The sequence below is a fragment of the Nyctereutes procyonoides genome, unplaced genomic scaffold, assembly GCF_905146905.1.
Source record: "Nyctereutes procyonoides isolate TBG_1078 unplaced genomic scaffold, NYPRO_anot_genome, whole genome shotgun sequence".
In the NCBI taxonomy this organism is placed as follows: domain Eukaryota; kingdom Metazoa; phylum Chordata; class Mammalia; order Carnivora; family Canidae; genus Nyctereutes; species Nyctereutes procyonoides.
The window spans coordinates 59,287,764-59,305,162 of NW_026575146.1; the positions used below are offsets into that span (position 1 = coordinate 59,287,764).

The 17,399-nt window shown below is 41.7% G+C and overlaps 1 protein-coding gene across 7 annotated transcripts in view; it reads right to left on the reverse strand.

Annotated features, from left to right (window-relative positions):
* GLIS3 (GLIS family zinc finger 3) overlaps window positions 1-17,399 on the reverse strand; it is a 621,575-nt gene that overhangs the window by 544,038 nt on the left and 60,138 nt on the right. For 4 of the 7 annotated variants that reach the window (XM_055311375.1, XM_055311379.1, XM_055311378.1 and 1 more), the window contains exon 3: window positions 11,718-11,766. The exons of 1 other annotated variant lie outside the window; for it this stretch is intronic. The gene's annotated coding sequence lies outside the window, so the exon portion shown is untranslated. Of the gene's footprint in view, window positions 1-11,717; window positions 11,770-17,399 lie in introns of all 7 variants that reach the window. 2 more of the 7 variants (XM_055311377.1, XM_055311374.1) reach the window with 1 other exon arrangement.

Genomic DNA, 17,399 nt, shown 5'->3' on the forward strand with positions numbered 1-17,399 from the left:
GTCTTCTCTCACAGTCATCCAGGGAGTTTGTTAAACGTGTACTTCTGGGCTACACATCAGAGATTATAAATCAGTAGGAATAGAATTGGCCAAAGAGTCTGCATATTTAATAAGCTCCATTGGTGATTCAGAAATAGATGGTCCATTTAAAACACTCTAAGAAACACTGGTCATTATCAATAAAATACAAACATAGTTAAGATTTTTTATTTATTTATTTTTTTAGTTAAGATTTTTTAAAGACAATGAAATAAAATGGAACTAGTAGAAAGCATATAGTAGACTTGCTTCAATACAAAGTTCTGGGACAGGAGAGCCAAGACCTTCCCAAGAGTAGGGCTGGAGAGAGGGACTCACAGCACTGTCTAATCTCTCAAAATCTGTCTCTGATTGATTGGCAAGAGCCAGCTGGTGAAAATGATGGAAGAAAATGGACAAACCCAAGAGTCAAAAGGCCATACAATTTGGAAGAAAAACATAGAAAGATAGAAACTGTCACAGAACAAACAGTCTTTGGAAGGGTAGTACTACTGAGTCCTACAAATATAAAAGAGACAGCCCTTGGTAGAAGAAAAAACCAATTCGTCAAAAAGGAGTTTAACAATAAAAGTGTCAGTGTCCTTACAAAAAAAAAAAAAAAGTGATATAGAGACTCAGTGGTTGAGCATCTGCCTTTAACTCAGGTCATATTCTGGGATCGAGTCCTGCATCAGGCTCCCAACGGGGAGCCTGCTTCTTACTCTATATCTGTGTCTCTCATGAATAAATAAATAAAATCTTTTTTAAAAATGATATACAATTTTCATGGGAACATTTGTGGGTGGGAAATAAAAATATGTTCAATATGAAATTTTTAAAAATATTCTATAAGAATTTTAGAAGATGAGGGATCCCTGGGTGGCGCAACGGTTTGGCGCCTGCCTTTGGCCCAGGGCATGATCCCGGAGACCCTGGATCGAGTCCCACGTCGGGCTCCCAGTGCATGGAGCCTGCTTCTCCCTCTGCCTGTGTCTCTGCCTCTCTCTCTCTGTGTGTGTGACTATCATAAATAAATTTTTAAAAAAAATTTTAAAAAATTTTTAGAAGATTAGAAAGTACTCTGAAAAGCATAAAGAATAAATGAGATGATTACTACTTACAGTATTTTTTTGACTGTCAAATTTATTCACTTCATGTCAGGCTTGGAAGCTAGTTATGGAGGGCTTTATGGCATTATCTTAGGATCCCCAGGGCCTACTACAGTGTCTAGCATATAACAGGCGCTAACCAGACGGATCGATAAGTAAATGGGTAGATGGATGGGTGGGTGAAATCAGGTTAATGCAAAAAAAAGCCAAGAGAAGAGCTGCAAGTTCATACAGTATTCATCAAATCACACAATTCTTCTCTATTTGGACTGAGCTGCCAAGTGACTGTTAGAGAAGACTTAGACCTATTTTAGTACTAATATCGGCTGGCAATCATACATAACCTCCAAGGCATGTTTATCTGTCTTCCCGAAGGAAGTATATCTTGACTCATTTAACTTGGTATGTCAGTTATCTGTCGCCCCTCAGCCCCATACTTACCTTCTTCCATCTATTCTGCATTGGCAGGTTTTGATATCTATAAGCTACATTCCCCAAAATCCCCCCCCCAGTAACTGGTTTTCTGTTCAATTCTGGCAAGAGAAAGAAACATTATTTCTTTCTCACATTTTATTGCTTCTGCTGGTGTTTCTGGAAATAGCTGCAGACTGTCAGTGATCTAAGCTTCTGCTGTAACTGCTCTTCTCTGGTGGTCCCTGTACTGGCCAGGGAGACCAATGTCTGCAGTCCTAGCATTGGCTACATAGAACCCCTAGAAACTTGCTCTTGAGTTTTTATAACAACCCTTTTTTCCCTTTATTCCCCCAATCCCTAGCATTGATAGCTGCTTACTACAGATACACACTTATCTCTAGATATTATTCTTTCTCCTTTTTCCTTCTCAAGCTCCTTGCTTTTTCTCCTTAGCTTTTCCATCTCTTCAAACAGCCATACAACCAAGATTTGCATTAAATTCCCTCTATTTGGGACGCTGGGGTGGCTCAGCGGTTTAGCGCCTGCCGGGGCGTGATCCTGGGGTTCCGGGATCGAGTCTCGCATCGGGCTCCCTGCATGCAGCCTGGTTCTCCTCCCTCTGCCTGTGTCTCTGCCTCTCTCTCTCTCTCTCTCTCTCTCTCTCTCTCTCTCTGCTTCTCCCTTTGCCTGTATCTCTGCCTCTCTGTCTCTCATGAATAAATATTTTTTAAAAATAAAATAAATTCCCTCTATTTGAAACAGAACTGGTTTCTATTTCTCTGACCATACTCTGACTGAGACATTTGGTAAAATCAGGGGAAATCTGATTACACTAGGTATTGAAAGCACAGGTTAGAGAATATTTCATTGGTTCCCTAAGAACCTGGAATAGAAACTGAAATTAAATTGGAGAATTAGATTATTAAACAGCACATATAGGGGACAAAATGCCTTCTCATTCTCCTGGAGTATCTCCTTGCATTTATTACCTTATTAATGTTGTTATTTTTTAATCTCTCTGCTTTTCTACAAACATCTGCAATTACCTCCCCCTCATGGAAGCTTCTCTGATTACCCCAGCTAACCTTGATCTTATTTACTCTGAATTCTTCTGGTCCTTTGGTTTTCTCAGTTCTCAATAATTTCTCCAGGTATGTTATCAGTCAGTGTTGGCCAGATTCACTTCCCATACCCAAGTGATCATTGGAATTCTCAGAAGGAAAAAAAAAAAAAGTACAGATGCCAGGACCTCACTCCCACTCCTAACCTCCTGAATCAGAATTTCTGGAGTGAGGGCTGGAGGAGGTTGGGTAGAGAAGGCATATATATATGTTTTGTATATTCCTAAGATAATAAACCCCTCAAGATCAGGGCCCTTCCATTTCCTATGTAGTATTTACTGTGCCTAACACAGTTTAAATACATGCAATAAAAACATGTCCATTTTTCCAATGAATTGATTGAGTGAAGATTCCCAGGAAGACCAGGTGGTGTCACTACTGCCTAATTAATATTTCTGCCCCAATGAAAAGCACCTCACGTAGCAAAATCTGAACTTCCCTGGACTCACTGATTCTGTACATTCCATCAGGTTTCTTTGGTTTTTGTTTTTTTTCCCTAAGAAAGAACTGTGTAAACCTCACCAAGAAAATATACAGCAAAATCTAAACAATGCATACAACTCGGGTCCTCTGAAAAGAAGTAGTGGCATCTTCTGAGAATGCCAGACTTCCTGGGAAGAAGCAAGCCTCTCCTTGCCCCCCAAGACCTCAGATCTCACTGCATTAGCTTCCTGGCATTAACATTCTACAGAGCAAGCTTAAGAAACAAATGCTTAATGAGCTTGCAAGAAACACTCAACACCAAACAGATTGCATTTTTATTTACCTCTTGCAACCCCATTAGTTTTTAATGACATTTGGAGCCATTATTTGAAAATTTAATTTTCCTTTTATATCTTTTACTTTGATGTTATTGACTTAAATTATTCCTCATTCTTAGGTGAGCAAACCAAGGTATACCATGAACCACTTAATATGTGACTTCTAAGGCAATATAGAACCCTCACCTATGCCAGAAGCAGTTTAATAATTACTTCTAATTACTAACAGGCTGAGAATGGCATGTTTTCCGAAAGCAGTTTCCATAAAACTCAGGCCTGGCTATATTTTAACATTTCTGAATTCTAATTTTCAAATTGTATTAAGAATCCAGTAAGCTGGTTGAAAGGAAATTAACTCTAGATTTATGGGTCCAAAGGAGCCTTGAAATGTCCTCTAGAACTTCTTAGGTTATACCTGATCTTCTCCATTTGAGCATCTACCTCCGGAAAAGTCAATTTCCTGGATAATCAGCCCTTTCTTCATATTAATTGTTCAGAGGCTTAAATTTCAATGAAAAGAGAGGTACTGAATGATAAACAGATCTGCAGGAGTAGAAATGGGCCCCCCTTTACAAGTAAGGAAAGGGTTAAGATATAGGCAGGAAGAGAAAGTAGGCCCTAAATCCTCTGAGGAAGCTCAAAGAAATCCCAAATGTGGAGAAATATTGAGGTGGACAAAACCAGAGATAAGGGAACAAAGCAGACCACCTGGCCCTGGATGTTAAGGAGTATATTTTTTTTTGGCAGCTACACCATAATCACAGAAACTAACCAGATCTCAAAGCAGTAAACCATTAAGAATGTTATCTATAGGGATCCCTGGGTGGAGCAGCGGTTTGGCGCCTGCCTTTGGCCCAGGGCGTGATCCTGGAGACCCGGGATCGAGTCCCACGTCGGGCTCCCGGTGCATGGAGCCTGCTTCTCCCTCTGCCTGTGTGTCTGCCTCTCTCTCTCTCTCTCTCTCTCTCTCTCTCTCTCTCTCTGTGACTATCATAAATAAATAATAATAATAATAAAAAGAATGTTATCGATAGTCCTTGCTCAAACCAAGACAGCACCAGAATTCCAAGGCCTCAAGCTTCCTGGTGAGTTCTCAAAAAAGACTGCCAGTAAAAGCCCACAGTGGCAACCCACTCAGGACTCTGCTTACTCTAGAGAGCCTTTTTCTTTCCTTTCTGTTCTCATCTTCACTTAATAAACTTTCACTTTGCTTCACCCTTTTGTGTCTGCGAGATTCATTTTCTGACTCTATGAGACAAGAACCCTGCAATCCTGTAACACTTACTCTTCATCAGCTGGGTGATCCTTGAATCCCTAATCACCTAGATCCCTAACCACTCTCCTTCAAGACTTACCCCCTAAATGTCCCCTAAAATGCCCCCATTTTCCAAATGATCAGCCAGCTTCTACTCACATTTTACAATAATCTGCTGGAGGAGTGTGTGTGTCCTTGGCTGCCAATCATTTCACTTCAGGGCATCAAGCTTGTCCTCTGTTCCCCACTTAGTACTGAAGAAACTGTTCTTGTTTGGGTTAACCAGTTATTGCCCAGCACTATGTTCAGAGATTGTGTCAGTGATGTTTAAAAGTTTTCCTCCCACTTTGTGGAACCTATACGTGTGGTAAACTCAGGTTGCTGGACCTTGATGACTTCTGGGTTTTAGTAATGGAGGGCTCCTAGAAGTTAACAGCAATGCTGCCAGGAGACAAAAATAAAGGAGCTTTGAGACAATATTCTTCATTTAGCCAGGACTCAATATCCCTGGAAAAGAACTTTCTAAGACTCCATATGGTGATAAGAGTTAATTTTCTAGGCTGTCAGTATCAGCTTTGTGTTCTTTAAAAAGGACTATTATTGCCCATGGTCAAGTGGTTGTCAATAACATTGTAATTTATTCCTCTTTTCCCATCATCCTGTTTCCTTCCCTCCTTCCCTCCCTCTCTCCCCCCTCTGCCCTTCCTTCATTCGTTCCTTCCTTCCTTCCTCCCTTGTTTTCCTGGTCTTTTAAATTTCTTTCCTAGTTTTTATAAACTTCTTTTCGATAAGTGTACATCAACTGGTTAATACCTACAGACTTGTATGCACACCTCCTACCACCCTTCACCCCTCACTCACACCCACTCAGCCTCCACCCCCAACACAACCCTGTTGTCCAATTTATCATATAAAAGACTTTACATTCCTTGATATCTAGACTGGGAAAACGAGCCTCAGTTAAAATGCTGTTGCACGACACTGGGTTATAACTGTCATCATCACAATTTCAAGTCACCTGTCAACATTCAGCTGCTCCAGTTTCATATCGCTCTGCAGAGAGTCAGAAACTAAAGGGAGATGCCTCAGCCGTTAGGAAATGCTTGTAAAATAGCAATGGAATAAGATATTTTTGAAGTGCTTCAAATTTCGAAATAAAAATCTCCTGGCACATATCAGGGATAGTTGATTGTACCCAGTGAATTTGAGAGCAGTAAAAGTATCATTTGTTGCAGTTTGACAGCAGGACTGTTTCTACAACCCCTTGCATTTCCCATACTCATTTTCTCCTAAGCTTCCCTCTGCAAATAAACACTTCAGAGATTTCCAAAAGCCCAAAGATAGGAGTTGCTACCTGCTACTCAACAGCTGCATCTTCAAAGCCACACAGATGTTAAATTCCTTTATGGACTACAGACCTGGTCTTTAAGGCTCACCTCCTTCCCAAGCCCATCCAGAGAGCTCCACCATCTTTTAATCTCCTGTAGGACTTACCATTTGTACCACTCGCTGACCATATAAAATGCTTCAGGATACAAAAAAATTTAAGATTATCCACTCTAGAGCAGTCCCGGTGGCTCAGCGGTTTAGCGCCACCTTTGGCTTGGGGTGTGATCCTGGAGACCCAGGATAGGTCCCACATCGGGCTCCCTGCATGGAGCCTGCTTCTCCCTCTGCCTGTGTCTCTGCCTCTCTCTCTTTCTGTCTGTCAATTTCCTACCTCCCCATCCAGGAACCAACTAATGATAAACCAACCCTGAGGATGAGGAATCAACTTTTTCTTACAGGTTTTATTATGATTGATCTCTTAATTATAATAATACATATCCACAGAGAAAAGTTTAGGGAGGAAAAAAAACCCTAAATATTATTACCTATAATGTGTATATATAGATATCTCTGTAATTTGATTATCCGTAATCACCATACTAAGAAAGAACTTTGGTTATCAGTGGTTGACTATTATCCCATTATAATAAAAATTATGTATATAAATATATATCATAGAGCCATAATGAACATTTTTGTGGCTAAAGTTTTATGTACACCCATGAATATTTTTCAAAGAAATTCCTAGAAATAGAACTAATTGAACCCAATTTCAAGCTAATAATAGAAACCACAATACCATCAATATATAATGACAAGTATTCCTGCAGCATACTGTGTATCAGGTACTCTATCTATACTTTATATTCACAATGATCTTAGGAGATGAATATCATGCCATCCTTATTTTAAAAAGTGAAGAAAGTGAGGCTTGAGATTTATCTCTCAGAAAATGTGACAGATCAGGGATTCAAACCCAGGTGTATTTCTATAAGCCATGCTCTTTCCGTTACACACAGAAAGGGGAATTCCCTCACTGTGCCACATAGGGTTTTCACTAAAACAATTTGAACTCAGGGAATCATAGAATGCAATACTGAGAGGAGCCACAAAAGTTCTTAAACTCAGTCCTTATCTGATACCAGTCACCCCTTCAACATTTCCTATATTTAACCTTGATTTAGTTATCTTTAAAGACAAACTCCCTCTTTTCCTAGACATTTTACTTTTACACTACTCTTAACAACAAAAAAAATCACTTTTTATTCTGAACTGAAAATTGTGTCCTTTTAGCAACCAAGCACCAATGCTACATTTAACCAAGAGGCCACAAAGATATTATCCATTCTCCCTATTATGTGACAGCCCTTCCCATGTGTCATCTATTCCCCTTGCCCTACTGACACCTTTAACTATTCTTCCTACCTTAGACCACTGAGTTTCCTCACCACTGGGAAGACTTCTCCTGACCATACTCCAGGGCTGTGGATCTTTCAACAAAGCCAGGCATCAGCTGTGAAACCAGCAGGGCCATGCCTGAGACTAAAGAACATGATCCAGAGCAAGGCTTACTCTAGACCTATCCTAATAATGCCCAAAACCAAGTTCTGGCAAGATCTTCAGAGGATAGAGTTTAGAAGTTGAGCCCTATGGGACTAAAAAGCAGAGCACAAAGAATAGAGTCAATGATACTGTAATAGCTATGTAATGGGACAGATCTAGCTATACTTGTGGTAAACACAGCATAATGTATAAACTTGTCAAACCACTGAGTGGTACATCTGAAACTAATATAATACTGTCTGTCAAGTATAATCAAGAAAGAAAGAAAGGAAGAAAGGAAGAAAGGAGGAAGGAAATTAATTAATTAATTAATTAATTAATTGAATCTTGCCCCTGAAGCCATAAGAATCCTAGAAGAAAACATAGACAGTAATCTCCTTGACATCGGTCTTGTAACAATTTTTAAATCTGACTCCAAAAGCAAAAATAAACAAGTGAGACATCAAACTAAAAAAAGTTTCTGCACAGCAAGGAAAAACATCAACAAAATGGAAAGTCAACCTGCTGAATGGGAGAAAATATTTACAAATCATACAAGTAATAAGCCGTTAATATTCAAACACCACCGGGGATCCCTGGGTAGCACAGCGGTTTGGCGCCTGCCTTTGGCCCGGGACATGATCCTGGAGACCCGGGATCGACTCCCACGTCAGGCTCCCTGCATGGAGCCTGCTTCTCCCTCTGCCTGTGTCTCTGCCTCTCTGTCTCTCTCTATGTGACTATCATGAATAAATAAAATCTTTTAAAAAAAAAAAGATTAAAAAAAATATTCAAACACCACCAAAATATCATACAACTTTACCACCAAAAAAAAAAAAAAAAACAAACAAACAAACAAAAAAACCCAAACAATTAAAAACGGGCAGAGGACTTGAATAGACATTATTGCAAAGAAGGCATCCAAATGGGCAGTCATATGGAAAAATGCTCAGTATCACTAATCTTTAGGGAAATGCAAATCAAAACACTATGAGATATCACCTCTCACTTGTTAAAATGGTTAGAATCAAAGCCAAGAAATAACAAGTGCTGGTGAGAACATGGATAAGAGAGAACCCTGTGCCTTGTTAGTGAAATGCAAATTGGTACAACCACAATGGAAAACAGTGTGGAGGTTCCCCAAAAAATTAAGAACAGAACTATGATGTGATCCAACAATTTTACTTCTGGGCATTCATCCCAAGAAAACAAAAAAAACCAATTTCCAAAAGATACATGCACCCCTACATTCATTGCATTGTTAATCATAGCCTAGATGTGGAAGCAACCCAAAAGTCTACTAATAAATGAATGGATCAAGAAATTGTTGGAAAAATATTCCACGCTCATGGATTGGCAGAATTAATATTGTGAAAATGTCAATGTTACCCAGGGCAATTTACACGTTTAATTCAATCCCTATCAAAATACCATGGACTTTCTTCAGAGACTTAGAACAAATTATTTTAAGATTTGTGTGGAATCAGAAAAGACCCCGAATAGCCAGGGGAATTTTAAAAAGGAAAACCATAGCTGGGGGCATCACAATGCCAGATTTCAGGTTGTACTACAAAGCTGTGGTCATCAAAACAGTGTGGTACTGGCACAAAAACAGACACATAGATCAATGGACCAGAATAGAGAATCCAGAAGTAGACCCTCAACTTTATGGTCAACTAATATTCTATAAAGGAGGAAAGACTATCCACTGGAAGAAAGACAGTCTCTTCAATAAATGGTGCTGGGAAAATTGGACATCCACATGCAGAAGAATGAAACTAGACCACTCTCTTTCACCGTACACAAAGATAAACTCAAAATGGATGAAAGATCTAAATGTGAGACAAGATTCCATCAAAATTCTAGAGGAGAACACAGGCAACACCCTTTTTGAACTCGGCCACAGTAACTTCTTGCAAGATACATCCACGAAGGCAAAAGAAACAAAAGCAAAAATGAACTATTGGGACTTCATCAAGATCAGAAGCTTTGCCACAGCAAAGGATACAGTCAACAAAACTCAAAGACAACCTACAGAATGGGAGAAGATATTTGCAAATGACATATCAGATAAAGGGCTAGCTTCCAAGATCTATAAAGAACTTATTAAACTCAACACCAAAGAAACAAACAATCCAATCATGAAATGGGCAAAAGACATGAACAGAAATCTCACAGAGGAAGACATAGACATGGCTAACACGCACATGAGAAAAATGCTCCGCATCCCTTGCCATCAGGGAAATACAAATCAAAACCACAATGAGATACCACCTCACACCAGTGAGAATGGGGAAAATTAACAAGGCAGGAAACCACAAATGCTGGAGAGGATGTGGAGAAAAGGGAACCCTCTTACACTGTTGGTGGGATTGTGAAATGGTGCAGCCACTCTGGAAAACTGTGTGGAGGTTCCTCAAAGAGTTAAAAATAGACCTGCCCTACGACCCAGCAATTGCACTGCTGGGGATTTACCCCAAAGATACAGATGCAATGAAACTCCGGGACACCTGCACCCCGATGTTTCTAGCAGCAATGTCCACAATAGCCAAACTGTGGAAGGAGTCTCGGTGTCCATCGAAAGATGAATGGATAAAGAAGATGTGGTCTATGTATACAATGGAATATTACTCAGCCATTAGAAATGACAAATACCCACCGTTTGCTTCAACATGAATGGAACTGGAGGGTATTATGCTGAGTGGAATAAGTCAATCGGAGAAGAACAAACATTATATGGTCTCATTCATTTGGGGAATATAAATAATAGTGAAAGGGAATAGAAGGGAAGGGAGAAGAAATGTGTGGGAAGTATCAGAAAGGGAGACGGAATATGAAGACTCCTAACTCTGGGAAACAAACTAGGGGTGGTGGAAGGGGAAGAGGGAGGGGGGTGGGGGTGAATGGGTGACGGGCACTGAGGGGGGCACTTGACGGGATGAGCACTGGGTGTTATTATGTATGTTGGCAAATTGAACACCAATAAAGAAATTGTTGCATATACATATATACACAATGGAATATTATTCAGCCATAAAAAGAAAGGAATCTTGCCATTTACAACAATATGGATGAATCTTGAGAACATTATGCTAAGTGAAATAAGTCAGAAAAAAACAAATACCATATGATCTCACTTGCATGTGGCATCTAAAAAATAAACAACAAAACAAAATAAACCAAGTTCATACATACTGAGAACAGACTGGTGATTGTCAGAGGGGTGGTGGCCAGGGCATGAGTGAAATGGGTACAGGGGTCAAAAGGCACAAATTTCCAGTTATAAAATAAATAAGGCATGGGAATATAATGTACAGCATGATGACTACAGTTAATAATACTGTATTGTGGGGCACCAGGGTAGCTCAGTGGTTGAGCATCTGCCTTGGCTCAGGGCTTGATCCTGGGGTCCTGGGATCAAGTTCTACATCCAGCTCCCCAAAGGAAGCCTGCTTCTCCCTCTGCCTATGTCTCTGCCTCTCTGTCTCTGTCTCATGAATAAATAAATTTTTAAAATAATTTTAATACTGTATTGTAAAAAATGATAATAATATTTCATTGTATATTTGAAAGTTGCTAAGGAAGTAAATCTTAAAGCATTCATCAAAAGAAAAAAAATTTTGAAGTATGTATAGTGACAGATAATAACCAGACTTATGGTAATCATTTTGCAATACATACACCTATTGAATTACAATGTTGTACAACATCTGAAATTAATGTTATTTTTAAACTAATATAATGTTATACGTCAATTACATCTTAGTAAAAAACAAATTTAAAAATAAATAAATAAATTGAGCCTTGCCCAAGGGAAAGGCACTTGGGAAACATTCCGGGCTTTCCACCAATCTCTAACAAGATAGAAAGACAACAAATGAAAAACTCACTGGAAGGACAGGTCTTAAGAGCAGATTGAAGATGGCAAAGGAATCAGGTGGAGACAAATGGATAAAACTTAAGATCAGAGAGGGGAGAAAAAGTAAACCAATGATTCCAAAATATTTTTTTTCCCAAAAATCTATTCTAATGCATATGCTATCCTGCCTTCCTCTGGTGATGTCTCTTCCTTTCAAGGAAGCCATAGATTCCCTTCACATACAAAGGCTGGTGGGTCGCATAGCCTATATCCCAGAATCCACAGGCTGTTGGGGGGAACAGGACTTACCTGTCTGGAGATCCCATAGCGCACAGGGCCAGTTCAGGGCTTCCAAAGGCTGCTGAAACAATATGAAACATGGGCCTTTAGAGTCTGTATTCCCGAAGCCTCTTTGGATCTTGGGCGAATGAAAAAATTTAGGGTTCCAGACAAGAATCTGAATGAGAAATAAGCAGCTGAGTGTACTCCTTGGTCCTGAGCACGGACAATATGCGGACTCCCACGCAGGACAAGGACATCATGAGAATCCATAAGACCAACACCACAAAGATGTCTGCACTCGAGAATTGTACACCACACCGATGCCCATGAGTGAACAAAGGTTCAAATCAATTCAAATCTGTTGAGCATCTGCTACATTTCAGGCACTGTTCCGCTGACCCTGCGACGACAGACATAAATGGTGCCAGCCATCAAAAACCTGTCTGGGCTTACAAAGAGCCCATCGAGAACATGCCTTTGCAGGAACCCCGAGGCCCGGTGGGCATGCACCAGCTCCTGGTGAACACAGGCACCATCCCCACCTCTGAGCTCCTTCAAGCATGCCAGTGATGAAGTTCAGGGTCAGCCGGGTCACCACAGTCCCCGTGGAGGCCAAGAACCCGGCCGCCCCGCCCAAGCTGGTGAAGGGGCTCCAACGGCTAGCGCCCCACCGCAACCCCACCAAGAGCATCATCACGGACTCAGCGGGGCACACCCTGGCGCGTGCCGATGAGCTGCACCCGGATACGCTTGAAAAACCCTGAGGAAGCCCAGACATCTGCATCTCTATCAAGAAATCCAACACGGTTGTCTTGTGCCTCGAGACAGTCAGCAAGGCGTCGAACGTGTGGGGCCAGCTCCAGTCGCACCAGGAGCAAGTGACTGCGCGGAAGGCGCCGCCCCTCCCCGACGGCTGGCCGTGGACATCAAACCTGAGGTGTCTGCCAGCCAGGAGCTCAAGCAGCGGGCCCGCTACAGGCCGAGAGCACGAGAAGGCTTCGCCCAAGGCCTACAAGCCCTGACGCCAGGCCGCGATAACCTCCCTCGGCAGGCGCACGCAGCACCTCAACCCGGTCGCTGGCGACGGCGCAATGGCGGCCCCCAATGGGCCTGAGTGGAGGGAGCACGTGCTTCAACGTCGGCGACGGGACGCCGCGCGCCGCACGCCGCACGCCGCACGCCGCACTCTGCACATGGCACGCAGACGGCCTCCCGGGGCCATCTCACGCCGCGCTGCCTCTACGTCAGCACGCTGACGACGCAGCTCCTGCTGGTGGAGCCCGTCTGCCTCGTGGAGGCCCCGCGTCTACCTGATCGCTAGCGAGGCCTTGGGAGGGCAGCCTTGCCTTCCCCCGCCACACGTGCGACCACTGCCAGGCAGATCCTGCCCGAAGACCCCTCCCACAGCACCAGCGGGTGGCGGCGGGGACACACAGGTGCACAGGCCTGGTGGAAGGCATCCTGGCCCCAAACAGCTTCCTGAGCAGCTTGTACTCCACGCGCCCCCCACGGCAGCCCCGGGGCGGTGGGCAGAACACCGCGTGGCACCCGCTCGCCGACTCCCACAGCGACAAGCCCAGCACGCCTGCCCACACTATGCACATGCAGGGACGCCCTCCCTGCCATCGCTCCTCCTTAATGCTTGATGCCATGTCCTTCAATACTGATTTCAGGATTTCAGAGGCGACAGAAATGCCCTCACCAATGGGGGTAGGGGAAGGGATGCAACACCCAACACTTTTTTTTTTTTCCATTTCGTCAGAGGGAACTCAAATGTCAGATACATACATACATACATTGACAGATTGATTTGGGTCAACCTGATTTGGGATGTTCCCCACCTCCAGAGAAGGAACCTCTGAGGGAACTCAAATGTCAGATACATGCATACATACATACATACATACATGCATACATGCATACATACATACATACATTGACAGGTTGATTTGGGTCAGTGGATGTTCCCCACCTCCAGAGAAGGAACAAGCAGGTAGACATTTCTCGTTGAACAGAAACCAGAAGGCAGGAAATCTTACACAATGAAAAAAAAAAAAAAAAGTCTTACACAATGTCCCCATGAGCATCTCCAGTTGTGTTGATGCCACTGGAATAATAAATTTTATATGTGATGACAAACGAATCCGTCTAGAGAAGTGAGATAGGTAAATAGGCAACATAGCCTGTAAGTGATACAAATGACACAGAAGGTTCTAAAGCAGCACCGAGGAAGGAGTGATTAACTTGGTGTTGGGGCAGAGTATCTCTCTTTTTTTTTTAAGATTTTTTTTTTATTTGAAACAGAGAATGCACAATGGGGGGGGGGGGGGTTGCAAGGGAGAAGGAGACTCCTGGTTGAGGAGGGAGCCCCATCCAGGTCTCAATCCTAGGACCCTAGTATCATGACCTGGGCAGAAGGCAAGAGGTTTAACCAACTGAGTCATCCAAGTAGCCCCAAGACAGACTTTCTCATTCATTCCAAAAGCATTTCCTGGATACATATGCACTGCAATGCATCAAATCCTGGACAAATACATTTTCCAGCAGAGAGGAAAAGAGATGTTTCAAGCAGAAAAGATCACATACCTAAATAGATGTCTGAAAGATTATGGTGTCTTTGAAGAACTGTAAGACATTCCAAATCATGGAGAATAAAATTTGAAAGAAAAAAAGCAGCAGATGTGGCCGAGGTATGCAATAACTCAATACTATGTATTGAATGCAATAATTCATATGTATAGGGTTTGATAATTCACAGTAAGTGCAGGAAACAGCATAAGTAAGTTTTGTGGAGGCTTAAGCCCAGACAGTGTTTGTATATATTAAGTGCGTGATAAAAGTTAAAACTTCTAGCAGCATTTAAGTGCTTATACCACAGAAATACTTAACCTTTCTGGCCTCAGGCTGCAACCTTCCTGCAGGGATAGGAGTTGGGGGAAGGTATTAAGGGGGGTCAGTGAATCACCTTTCTCTCCTTCAGGCTGAAGGACACTCAACTGGTGCCTCTTCCCCACCCAGAAGTCCAACCCAGGGCTGGGACCAGTGCCCATCCATATAAAACAGCGTAGCTACTTCTTTTACTAACTTCCCCACCTGCTCTGAACTCCACTGGGAGATTTAGATTACTCTTTTTCTGAAAGATTCATGTATGACTCAAAGCAGTAAGGAGTTGGAGACAGAAATTATGCCTTTTTTAAAAAAAAAAAGTTAACATTTTTATATTTCAAGAAGGAGAACAAGACCATGTTTGGGGCTTTTAAGAAGTATCTCTATGAAGGCTCATTCCCTTCCTAACTCTTCCTCTGTCTCCTTATCTTCCTGCCTTCCCCTCTCTTTGGGCCTTACTCCTCCCTGTCTCTGTCTCCTTCCCCTTTCTATCATTCCCTACTATTCCTACCAGGATGTAGATAGAGCCCTTGTTCCAGCCATTTCATAAGTAAGGAATCTTCTGCAACTTCCGGTTTTAGCTGGATGCCAGTGGGAGCTTTTTCTGACGCCCCCTCCCCCAACACTTCCATAAGCCCTGTTCTGTAGGGTGCATTCTTTTGTGGAAGAGACATGCCAAGAGGGTGCTTCACCTCCAAAGGGCCTGCTTCCACTTTGCTTTCTGATGTTCTTTAAAGACAGACTTTATGAGAGTAGTTTCTTCCAAAGGTTAACCTGTCTAATCTACATAAAGTGTGTGTTCTCTTAATATAGCTTTAACCTTGTTCTTGTAAGTAACACTAGATCTCTTTCCTTGCCAGATTTTCATTAAGGCCTTTCTTTTTTTTTTTTTTTTTTTTTTTTTTTTTTTTTTTTGGCCTTTCTTGATTAACTGAAAAATCACTCTGCCTGGATCATCTGAGACAATGGCACTGTACGCCAATAGTTTGTTCCACATTGCCATGTTTCTTCCTGATAAAAGTGTAAGAAATGTGTGTGTGTGTGTGTGTGTGTGTGTGTGTGTGTTGGGATAGGTAGAATGTGACATTGTTTATTGCACCAGATATGTAAGTATTTATTTGAAATTTGATGAATAATCCCTTTTCTCCATCTCCATTGAGAACCGGAAAACCAGAGAGAGGCTTGCATTGTCAAAAGAGATTTCAGTTAACCACTCAGCATAAGAAAAGACATATCCAATACTTAGAGACTATTATCATTCTTACAAAAAGTGAATCTCCACAGGGGACTTTAGGATGGGCTGGTCTAGGTAGAACCTACCTCTTCCCAGGCTTAGTTTGTGGCCCCTCTTGGGGAAGGAAAGCTAACTTGAGTGCCCTCTCAGTACAGCCTTGAACTGATTCTAGAAAACATGGTTGCAGCTTCTTTTTCCTATCTGCTCCAAGCCTTAAATATGTGTTCTTCTCCTATGCAGATCACCACACAAATGCAACATCCCTTGGAAATACTGAGGCTAAGGCAGGAAGGATACATTGTTTATGATTTCCTCTTGTTTCTGGCTGAATTAAGCACTTATTTCTGCTGTCATTGGAGGCAGCACTCAGAGCAGCCCCATTCTCTTGAGTCAGTACTACCAGTCTTAAAATGACAAATGGAAACACACCAGAGGACAGATGTCACTTGCCAGAGTGAAATAACTAGAATAACTGAAAAAAAACCAGAACTATTTTAGGTCACTATTCTTCCTGAATTACTGCTTCTGTTTTATTACAGCTTAATTTGTTTTTTAAGGTGAGACAATTTTTGTTAATCCAGCAATCCCACTTTGGGGAATTTGATAGCAATAAAATCACCTTACTATCAGGATGCATGTCAAAATTGTTTAATGCAGCATTATTTATAGGATGAAAAAGTACATTTTTCTTTCTTTTACATTAGTTTGCTGCTTGCTAGATTTAGAAGGGAAAGTTAATAGAGAACATAATTTGTTTTAATAATGAGAATAGCAGGGGTGACCAGGAAAAAAAAAAAACTTCAAGATGACATTATGACTCAGTGAACTAGTTATTAGTTATCATTTTATTGTGTAACTTGGCCATTCAACAAGAGGCTAATATATACCGGAACTGGCATCAGGAAATATCTGGCATGATGCAAGTCTTTGTTTTCCTTTAGACAAGGAAGAAGTCTTCAGTCAATTATTCAGAACCTCGAAAAACAGTCTCAAAATCAAACTGTCATACTACCAGCTCCCAGTGTATTTATGCTACAAGCATATTCAGTTCAGGTGGCAGAGATTTGTTAAGCAACTATTATATGTCAGAGAGAGTGCAGGTAAGATGAATAAGAGAGGCTCAGCTCTCAAAATAGTCAAATTGGGTGGAGATGGGGTTGGTGGCAGACATACATGAGAAGGAGGAGGATGGTGATGATGACAACAGTGCAAATGTACTTTTAAGGAAAAAGAGTAGCACTGGTCACTGGACTTCCAGGAATAAAGGAGGGGCAGGAGTATATGGGTAACCCGGTGGACTTTTGGTGTTATCAGGGTAAGAAGTGCAAGGTAAGGAGAGGTAGTAGATGCAGTTGGGAAGACTAGCCTTTGCCAGACCAAAGAAGATTATGCATTGTATACTATGGGATTTGGGATATTTTTATTGTAGGCAATGAGGAGCCACTCAAATATTTTCCATAGGAGAATGATATAGTCAGATTTGTATTTCAAATAGATCATTCCAGACTCAGATAGGCATATGCCCAAAAGCAGGTACAGGTAGGTGACAAAGGAAGTGTCTCAATGAGAAATGGTGAGAACTGCTTATG